Raw genomic sequence first — 11,052 nt, forward strand, 5'->3', positions numbered from 1 at the left:
CCCTAATCAGCTTCATCTAACATCACAAACTGTATTGTTATCAATAAGAATAGTTGGAGCCAGAGGGTAACTTCTCCTGTTCCGGCAGTCCCACGACGACGCCACTGTGGCACCTGTGTGTATATAATAAACAGAAGTAATGTCATGTAGTATGTAGTATTAGCAGCCGCAAGCAATGGATGAAATAATCCGAGTTAATGAGCGTTTATTGACACATGTGTCGTGGTCGAATAAAACATGCGAACAAGTTACATTGTGTCACAGTGGAAAAATAGGGACTGATAAAATGCACACAATGACAAGGCAAATATGAAGCAAACAGGAGAACGGGTGAGGGTAAGTGGAAACGATCGAGTCGACCTAAGCAGAAATACTGACGGTTTTGCCGCACGAAGGCTGCAGAAGCAAGTTTGAGACTGACACTATGCAAAAAGTAACTCATTTCTTGACACCTCAAACTGTTTCACTATCTACAGGGAACGAATGAAGGCTGTGTCTGGCTCATTACAGATCCAATGAAACCCAATTCGTCACCCATCAAATTGTTTAAAGCTGGAGTCCGTGCTGACAACTGTGATTTATCAAGCTGCATAACCAGGGGGTAGAGAGGATGTCAAACTGACTGTCACTGGTGAGGATATGTTTGCTGAATTTTTTTATGGCACAGAGGTTTACAGTAAAGTACGTTATGAACAGAGCGCGCTGTGACAACAGAAAGATTTAGAGTCATTGTGTCACAGTCATAAAGATAAGCAGTCCCTTCACTCACTCTGTCCTTGCCGTCTGTGGATACTCATTCACTGATACCAATCCCACTCGACAGCGTTTCATCTGTGGCCTTAGATCACAGCTTTGATTTCTTAAAATCCTCTGTGTCCACAGCCCTCTCAGTCGTGGTGGCTAGAAATCTGGCCATTGAATTCAATTTCAGAAGATGTGAAAACGAAGTAAAAATACATGATGACGTATTTCAAAGCTGAGAATCAAAGAGCTTTTCAAAGCTGAGAACAGTGATGTCCCAGTGCATGATCCAAAAACGTCTAACCTGAAGATACAGCAGGTAATTAAGGAGAAGCTCTGTGCATTTTGTCTTTATTATGTATTGCAAAAAAGTTGTAGACCCCGGAATATATCCACTGGTGTTTATAATAGAGAGACGTTCAAGGGATTTATGATGAGTTCGAGCACGCGCATGTGGAGAACGCCAATTTCAAAGCGTTATCCCTGGGTAACAATTCTGAATTTGGTAAATCGGTACGGTGAAAACGTTTTTTGTGCATGTCAGCCAAACTGATTACTTCATTATAAAAGCACAATGAGGTAGTACAAGGGAAAACGATAACAGAATGCAGAATAAAGTATGACAGTGAGAGGAAAGTGCAATGAAGGAGGACCATAAGGTTCAAGGCCATAACGAGGTGGACTATGAAGTCAAGAGTCCAGCTTATCATACCAGGGAACAACTCAGTACTCTTATAAAAGTGGGATTGAAGCTGTCATTGAGCCTGCTGGCCTGTGTGCTCAGGCTTTTGTATCTGCTTCCGGATGGGAGATAGGAGAAGAGAGATTGTCCGGGATGGCTGGGGTCTTTTATTACGCTGGCGCTAACAAATGTAGCAAGGAGTCCGTGGAACGGAGGCTGGTTTCCGTGATGTGCTGAGCTGCGTCCACAACTCTCTGCAATTCCTTGCGGTTTCAGGCAGAGCAGCTGGCACACCAGGCCGTCATAATTCCGGATGGTATTATATCTATTGTGCATCGATAACAATTGGTGAAGTAAAAGACGTCAAGCCAAAAGTATTTAACCTCCTGAGGAAGTAAATGAAACAGTGCGGTTTCTTGGCCGTGGTGTCCACGTGTATCGACCAGTACAGACTACTGGTGTTGTTCACTCGTGAAACTTGTAGCTCTCAACTCATCGAACTCAGCACCATTAATGTAAACAGTAAACTGTGCACCATTCTCTTTCCTGAAGTCAATGACTAGTTCTTTTGTTTGCTGACATTGAGAGAAAATTTGTTGTCATGACACCATGTCACAGGGCTCTCTCTCTCCTTCCTGTGCTTTGACTCATCGATGTTTGAGATTCGGCCGACTCTGCTGGTGTCATCTGCAAACTTGCAGATTGTGTTACGGTAGAAACTGGCCACGCAGTAATGTGCATTTCGGGAGTAGAGGAGGGGGCTGAAGACGCAGCCTTTTGGGGCACAAGTTTTGAAGATAATCGTGGCGGAGATGTTGCTGACTATCATTACTTCTGTTGGTCTAAAGTTTGTGATCCAGTTTCAACAAGAGTCGTTGAGTCTCAGCTCTTGGAGTTTGGAGATGAGTTTGGTCGGAATTATGATATTGAAGGCGGAGCTGTAGTCAATAAATAGTAGTCTTTCGTAGGTGTTTTTACCCTCTCAGATGCTCCAGATATGAGTGTGGTGCCAGGGAGATGGCATCCTCCGTGGACCTGTTTCGATGGTCGGCGGGTTGCAGTGGATCGAGGTGGTCTGGGAGGCTGGAGTTCATGTGTGTTATGACCAGCTTCTCGACGCACTTCATGATGGTGGATGTCAGAGTCACCGGGCTGTCGTCATTAAGGCATTTACCTTGCTTTTCTCAGCAATGGAGATGACAGTCGTCTTCCTCATGCAGGTGAGAAGTAAGGAGTGTTTATTCTCCCAATAACGACAGAAGTATCGTGATCTTTCGTCTTTTAAGATTCCCTTGCATGAAAGCGAGAGAAATGCAAGTTATTGGATAGTAGTTGTTAAGCCAGGCGTAAAAGGTTAGAGCGACAGACAAAAAATTCAGACTGGAAGATGGATCAGCCATAATCAGGCTTGCAATCCCAATCGGCAAACTACTGTTCCTGATTCATGTGCTCTTACTTCTGCAGCATCAATTCAAAACAACTGTTTCATTGGTATTCCTGTCACCAGCCTGTATAGTTATTACATTCAGCATCGAAGCACATTGGGTACAATTCCGAAATTGCACTGCAGTCCAAACTTCTTCAGCGACTTCATCAATGAACTTTCTTCAACCGTGATCAGAATTAGGGATGCTTGCAGTGATACAGAAATATTTAGCAGCATTCTCGACTCATCAGATCATAAAACAGTCAATATCCAAGTGCCACAAAACATAGACAATATCCAGGCCTGGCCTGGTCTCTAAAGTGACAAGTAAATTACCTGCCACACAATTGCCAAACAATGACGTTATACAATCAAAGGAAGTCCAGCCACCGACCCCCGACATTCAGTGGCTTTACCGTCACTGAATCCAACCCTATCCATGCACGGGGTGTATCATTAACCAGAGATTGGACTGGAGTAGGCCGCACTCAGCGTGGATAAAATAGCAAGATAGAGGCTCAGAATCCTGCGGCGAGCAAATCACCTCCGAACTCCTCAAAGACTGTCCACCATCTACACATGTCAAATCAGAGTGTGATGTAATACACCCCACTTGCCCCATTGAGTGCTGCATCAACAATACTTAAGAAACTCGAAACATGCAGGGCATTGACTGCCTGGTAAACATTCCATCTGCAACCACCAACTTACTGTTCCACTGACGCACATTCTACACGATCCACTGCAACAGTTTGCCAAGACACCTGACAAAGCTGATGCCAAACCCACGACCTCTCCCACCGAGAAGGACAAGGTCAAAAAAACAATGGAATAGCACATCTGGAAGTTGCCCTCCGAGCTACCTACCATCCTGACGTGGAAATATAATCGCTCTTCCTTCATCATCATTGGGCCAATAACCTGTCTTTCACTAACAACTTTTTGAGTATACCCACACCTCAAGGACTGCAGTGGTTCAAGAAGCCAGTTTACCGCCATCCTTTCAAGGGCAATCAGGGTTAGGCAATTAAACGCTGGCTCACTGCGAAAAGCCCGCATCTCCCAGCATTTATCAATTCCCAGACCTACGACTTCCGTCACCAGAAAGGTCAATGGCTTGAAATGCACGGAATAAGCGCCACCTGCAATTTCCCCTCCAAGTTGCTCTACACGCGGAAGTGCAAACGAAGTGTTACAACTTTATTGTCGACGGCTCTATTTTCTGGAAATCACTCCCCAGAAAAGCCGTGGAAACTACCTCCCATGAGGACGGTGGTCGTCCTAGAAGTTGTATTCAGATACCACCCTCAAGGCGAATTCGGGATAGACAATATAAAATTACCCTGCCAGAGATCCTCACATCCAGAAAGTGATTTTGGAGATTGCCATCGCCGATTCACGTTGAAACCACCACAGCCGGAAACATTCTAAAGTTTAGGATGACGGCCTCTGTTTATTTGTATCATCCTTTAATGCTTCTAAATGTTGAGACTTGTCAAATTGTGCAGCCAATGGACGCATATCTGGTTAACATTGCGGCTAACATCAGTCGGACGTTCGACCCTGTTAGTACTCGGAACACTCAAATTAAGCTAGACAGTTAAAAAGTACTGACGAGTTACTATTTATAAGTCCGTTCACCCAGTTCAAAACGTGAAGGTGGTGCATGTGACAGTTCAGTCGCATCGATTCTGTGGCGTTTACAGATATTAAAATTGCTGACTTAGTGTTTGTTCGAACTAGGTGAACACGTGTTGAAAATAAATTTACAGTTGACCTTTTGAGGAAATTCAATAAAAATTACAATTATTTTGTGTTTTTGGATGTATGCTAAACCGCGGAATATTAATTCCATAGGGAAAATCTGGTTAATTAAATCAGTTGTTCGGCAGAATGAAACAAAAATCATTGCTCCCTCTGTGACTCTCCCTATGGACCATTATCTAAAGTACAAGTTAGGCTTCTTCCAGCATTTCTATTCATTTGCTGTGCCTGGTCTCGTTTCGCAGAATTAATGGAATATCCAATAATTTTTCAGATAGATCTGATTCACTACCCGTTTCTTGCAGCTGTCGGTGTTCCCGGTGAGATACAGAAGTTAAATGTTGATGTGCGACTGTTTATTTTTTCTTCTCTGTGCATTGTTGTCCATTGCGTGTAAATTGATGATGTATATTGTTCGTGTCACATGTTAAGTAAAAGGGGAAAATACAATGTTTCCTCAAATGTCAACAAAATAACGTTACGAATGAAAACGAAAGCTTTACATTTTTACCGGTTTCAAAACAGAGGTGACTTTTTAAAGATAAATGTGTAGTTTAACCTTGTGAGACAAATAAAATAACTGACACTTTGCAACATTTCCTATTAAATCGGGTGTTGAATCAGGCAAAAGGATTGGGATGTGGATTCTCCGTGTGATTAGTATAACTCAGGAAGAAAAGAACGTGTTCAGCGTGTTCTGGAGACCATAAAAGTAAAACAGGGAGAGTGGGTTCCTCCTGCAGTCAAACCTCTACAATGCGAACGAGAAAACCATAAGACCATAAGAATTAGGAGTAGAGTAATGCCAGTCGGCCCCTCTAACCTGCTTGCCAACTCCAGATGCTGATTTTGGATTATCTGACTGAACACCATTTCTCGGTCCATATATCTTTCAATATTTCATCTATACAAAAATGTGTTGATCTCTGTTTTGAATAAAATCAGTGTTTGGACCTTCTTGGCATAGAATTCCAGAGAACCGAGATCTTCGAGTGAGGCATTTTCCTTATTTTTACCCCACATCATGACTGTACAGTTACCACAAAACAGTGAGAGACGTCTACCATTTGTACGGATCATTAGTCACGGATTTTACAATGCGTTTGGCAAAGTGAACAGTCATTTGGCGACCAATAGCTTCGGGGAAGTCTGTAGTTAACTGGATTCGCAACTTCCTATTTTCAGAAACCATATTTTTTTCAGAAATACGAAGAGTTCATTAAATAAACAAAGAAACAGCAGATGCTGGAAGTACTTAGCATGGCGGGAAGCGGAAGTGGACAGAGACACAGTTTTGAATTTTCATATCGATAACAATCATCATGGAGTTGTGGCTGTTCATCATCTTCTGTGTTTTTATTCAAATTCCCATTTTCACAACAGCTCGAACTTCAGTGATTAGATTTGCTTCGGATTTTTTTCACCTCGAGCTAACTTGTTAAGTAAGAAATGCATTTAATTTGCAGCTATAAATCTTGCATTTCGATGCTGTTTATATTGACTTTATATTCTCATCAGAAAACACTGTTGCATACTTTCAAATATAAAGGAAAGGTTTCCTGTTTCTTACAGTGAACTTGGTGGCCATTGTGATCCTCTCCAGAGGTAGGTGCGGTTTATCCAGATGCATTACTCTTTACCTGGTGGCGATGGCAGCGGCGGACCTCCTTGTTATTATTATCGAAGTGATACTGCGTCGCATTAAGAGTATGTATTTGTACTTCGACTTCCTCTTCTTTACTCCGGTAGGCAGCATCAATTTTGTTGCATATATTATAACTGTGGACTGTTCTGTTTGGTTTACTGTCGCTTTCACGTTCGATCGCTTTGTCGCAATTTGCTGTCAGAAACTTCAGCAAAATATTGCACCGAGAACACAGCTTCGATTGTTATCGCCTCCGTGGTTATAGTAAGCTGCATGAGGACGATTCCTTTCCATTTTTTGCATGAACCTTTCCGTATAATTAATAATGTTGAATGGGGTTGTGTTCCAACGAGACATTATTTCACCTCTCCGTTGTGGAAAGCTTATGAGTGGATTGACAGCATCATCACACCCTGATCACCAATCCTTTTAATTTTCTCGTTCAATGCTCTGACCATCAGGCATATCGTCGCGGCAAACAGAGTCCGCAAACAACTCCGGAGCAATGCTGAGAATCCAAATGATGCTGAGGTGACAAATCGGAAAAAGTCCATGATTTTACTTTTCACCATTTCTGCTAATTTCATGTTGTTATGGATGAGTTATGTCGTACATTCGTTGAATTGGCCGGTGAGAAACTTTTATTACATGGACAAATACTTCAGCAACCCGGTGTATGTCTGCCAGCAGATTGGGTTTATGTTGCATCTTCTGAGTGCCTGCACAAACACTTGTATCTACGGATTGACGCAGCGGAAATTCAGAAAGGAGTTGACAAATGGCGTGAAATATATATTTGCATTAAACAATAAGTTGCGCAAACAATAATGAATTGGATAAACGTTTGTGCATAAGGACGTTCATTTTATGTAACTGAAACATTCGCGGGTAGGTGCCGAATGTATTGAACGTTTATTATTTTCCATGCGATATTGTTAATGAATAGGTTGCGCGAGGCATGGGGAGTTACCACACAGGGAATTGAGATAATAAGAATTCAAATGACTATTGGCCTTTATTTTAGAGGAGAGAGTGGAAATATTGTTCCATTTTACAGGGAGCTGCAGGGAATTCAAATGACTATTGGCCTTTATTTTAGAGGAGAGAGTGGAAATATTGTTCCATTTTACAGGGAGCTGCAGGGACTACATCTGGATAAATACTTGATAGCCTTAGTGAAGAAGAACAAATGTTGTGGCAGATCCTAGAGTGCTGACTGGGTTGTTTCAAAGTCTCAGATATGATCCCTTGAAAAAAAGGCAAAGGGAAAACATAGTTGAATAGCGTGTCGAAACATTTTAATAAAAATAAAACATGTATTCATTTGTAACATAGCAACTTTTCTCCAGGTCTTTACTCCGTGTTCATTTTTTCATCCTCATCCCTCTCATTGATAGCGAATGATCTGAATTCATAAAATTTGTTAACAATGCATCTTGAAATCACTTTTCAAAATTTTATTTACAGCGTGGTAACAGGCCCTTCCGGCCCAAAGAGTCTGCGCAGCCCATTTTAAATCCAAATTAACATACCCGTACGTCTTTGGAATGTGGGAGGAAACCGGAGCACCAGGAGGAAACCCGCGCAGACACAGGGAGAACGTAGAAACTCATTACAGACAGCGAATGGAATCGAATCCCGATCGCTGGCGCTTTAATAGCGTCACGACTAACCGCTACGCTGCCACGCCATACCCTTCCATAGAAATAAACAAATTCCCACCACCAATCCTGTTTCTTATTTACATTGATCATCTGCGAGTATGGACTGCGACTGTCGAGAAAAGGTTCCATTGGAGGACCCAATACACGACACAACACTACTCTGCGAGAGGCAGCGTTGTTCGGAAACAAAACCTGAAAGTTTTCTTCCTGTTGTCCCTCCGCACTGAATGTCATTACTGAACCTCCGATCCGGGTCAATTCGGTGGACGTTTTTAATGGGAGATCTCATCCCTAGTCCCTGGGTATCAGAACAGTCTCATCATTGTTAGTACCTGTGGGAAGTCAGCTTTAAATTTCGGATTTTTTTCTTTCAAAGTCCACAAACTTCCGTACAAATTTATCCGCCCTCGACATGGACGAGTTGGGCCGAAGGATCTCTTTCCATGCTGTATAACTCTATGACTGTGACAGCTCAGTTTTGGAAAACAATGTAAAAAGGTTACAGCCCATGATATCCAAGGCAAGTTAACAAATTGGATCCAAATTAGCTTGGTAATAGGAGGAAGAGGGTGGTAGTTAAGAGTTGATTTTCTTTCTGGAAGTCTGTGACCAGTGGTGTATCACAAGTTTTGTTGCTGGGACCATTGAGGTTCGTGAGATATATTAACCAGGGATGTGAATGTAGGAGGTATGGTCAGCATATTTCCAGATAACACGATCATTTGCGGTGATAAAAATAGTGAGGCTGATTCTCTTAGGCCACAAGATGACACATAAACTGGAACATCAGGCAGAGCAATGGCAGATTGAAGTTAATCCTGACAAGAATGAAGTGTGGAAAATGTGATAGGGTAGGAAATGCCAAGTAAATGTTAGGGCTCCAAGAACTGTCGATGATCAAAGGGACGTTGGACTGCAGTCCATATATCCCTGAACGTAATACGATGGTGAAGGAGGTATGTGGGATACTTGCTTCATGAAGTGATGGATGGTCGAAAAGGGCGGGGACGTTATGTTGAAACTTTATAAAACATTTGTAACCCGACAGCTGAATTATCGTGTGCAGTGTCATCACACTGTAGGATGGAGAGATTGCATAGATGGGTTTGTTTTCCCTACAGTTGAGCAGGCTGAGGGAAATTCTGATAGAGGAGTACAATCTCGTTGTCTTGGTGAAGCAGCTTGCAAAATCAAAGACCCCACCCGCCGAGACATTCTCTATTCTCTCCTCTTCCATCAGGTAGAAGATACAGGAACCTGAGGGCACGTACCACCAGACTTAAGACTGCTTCTAACTCACTGTGATAAGACTATTGAACGGTTCACTTAAAAAATGAGATGGACTATGATCTCACGATCTACCTTGTGTGACCTTGCACCTTATTGCACTGCACTTTATCTGTAGCTGTGACACTTTACTCTGTGCTGTTATTGTTTTACCGGTACTACATCAATGCACTCTGTACTAACTCAGTTTAACTGCACTGAGTAAAGAATTGACCTGTACAATCCGTTTGAAAGACACGTTTTTTCACGGTTCCTCGTACAAGTGACAATAATAAGCCTATCCCAATACCAAAAATATGAATAAGATTTATCAAGTGAATAGGAAGAATCGTTTGCCCTTGGTAGGGTATCTAAAACAAGAGGGCAGAGGTAAAGTTTGAGAGGGAGAATGTTCAGAGGAGATCTTTGGGGGAATTCCTTCACACAGACTGTGGTTAGAATGAGGAAAGTGCTGCTGAGAATGTGGAGACAGGTTCCATCACAGCAGTTCACATGTATCCAGACCAGCCCGTGATCACCAAGACACAGAAAGATATGGACCAAATATGCGTAAATGCGACTCGGATGGGTGAGTACAATGGTCGAGATCGACATCGTAAATTGTTTCTTTGCTGTGCACCTCAACGGCTGTGTCAATGAACTTCACTGAGAAGTATTACATTTCCGAATACAAATGGTTGAGTCAGCAGCAACGTTCCAAAAACAAAGAAAAGAGTGTTTAGCATCTTCATCAGTGTTCCGTGGTCAGGATAAGAGAGTCGGAAAAGAACATTTGGAATCTGTTCTGATTTGTTCCTGTACTTGTACTGGATCAGCTGGTGTTGTGTTTTGTCGGGATTCGGTTAGTTCTGGTGGGGGTGTTGCGGGGGTGGATGTGGTGCTCAAGCTGCGACTAGACGCAGGCCGGGTTTGTGGAAAATGACGGTCACTCTAATCATTGTTCATGTGCCGTGAAAGGCTTTTATTTGCTGGTTGCCATCTTGGATTACTTGGTGGAGATGAACTGTTTAAAAAAACGCGTGCATTGACGGAATGTTAATACTGAAGAGAACCCTTTTAACTGTTAACTGTGCCGATCAACAATGAAAAAAGAGTAAGGTGCCAAGCACTGAAACTTGCCGCACATCACTCTTTAGAATATTCCAATCACAATTGCCCTGCGCTTATAAGACCCTCAAAATATGAAACCTCTCTCTTCCCAGGATTAAGTCCCATCAGCCATAGCCCTGGCAATCTTAGTAACAGATCAACATCCTCCTCTAGTGTTCAACTATTCTCCTCTCTAAATTAACATCTCATATGGCCAGACATTACACATTAACAGGCATTTAGGCCCACACTCTCTACTCACCCATCTACATTGATCACACTTACCAGAACTTGATTTGTTACATTCCGTGCTTTGGCGATTCAATTGAATGCATCTTAAATGTTGCGAACATATGTGCTTCACCACCACCTCAGGCACCCGGTACATATTCCAAACATTCTCCGAGTGAGGACATTCCTCCTTGACGCACTCTGACACCAATTCTATTTTATCCTTCGCCCTCACCTTTTGTAACCTCAGCAATGGGAAATATTTTACAAATGTGAATACTATTCCATTCATAATTTCGAAAACACTACCAGATCGCGTCTAAGCCTCCTTAGTTATAAGAAAAGCCGACTTATATGTTTCTGTCATCAGACATCCCACTAAACATACTTTCTAATATCATACTGCATAAAGTACAGGATTGTTTTATGTCATTAGAAGCCCGTGGCTGTCTGTTCTCCTCGTTATCGAGTCTCATGTCACTATCGCCCTGTCTGATTGCACCTTTTCCCTCAGAGCATCAGA

This window comes from Pristis pectinata, chromosome 29 (assembly GCF_009764475.1).
Source record: "Pristis pectinata isolate sPriPec2 chromosome 29, sPriPec2.1.pri, whole genome shotgun sequence".
Lineage (NCBI taxonomy): Eukaryota > Metazoa > Chordata > Chondrichthyes > Rhinopristiformes > Pristidae > Pristis > Pristis pectinata.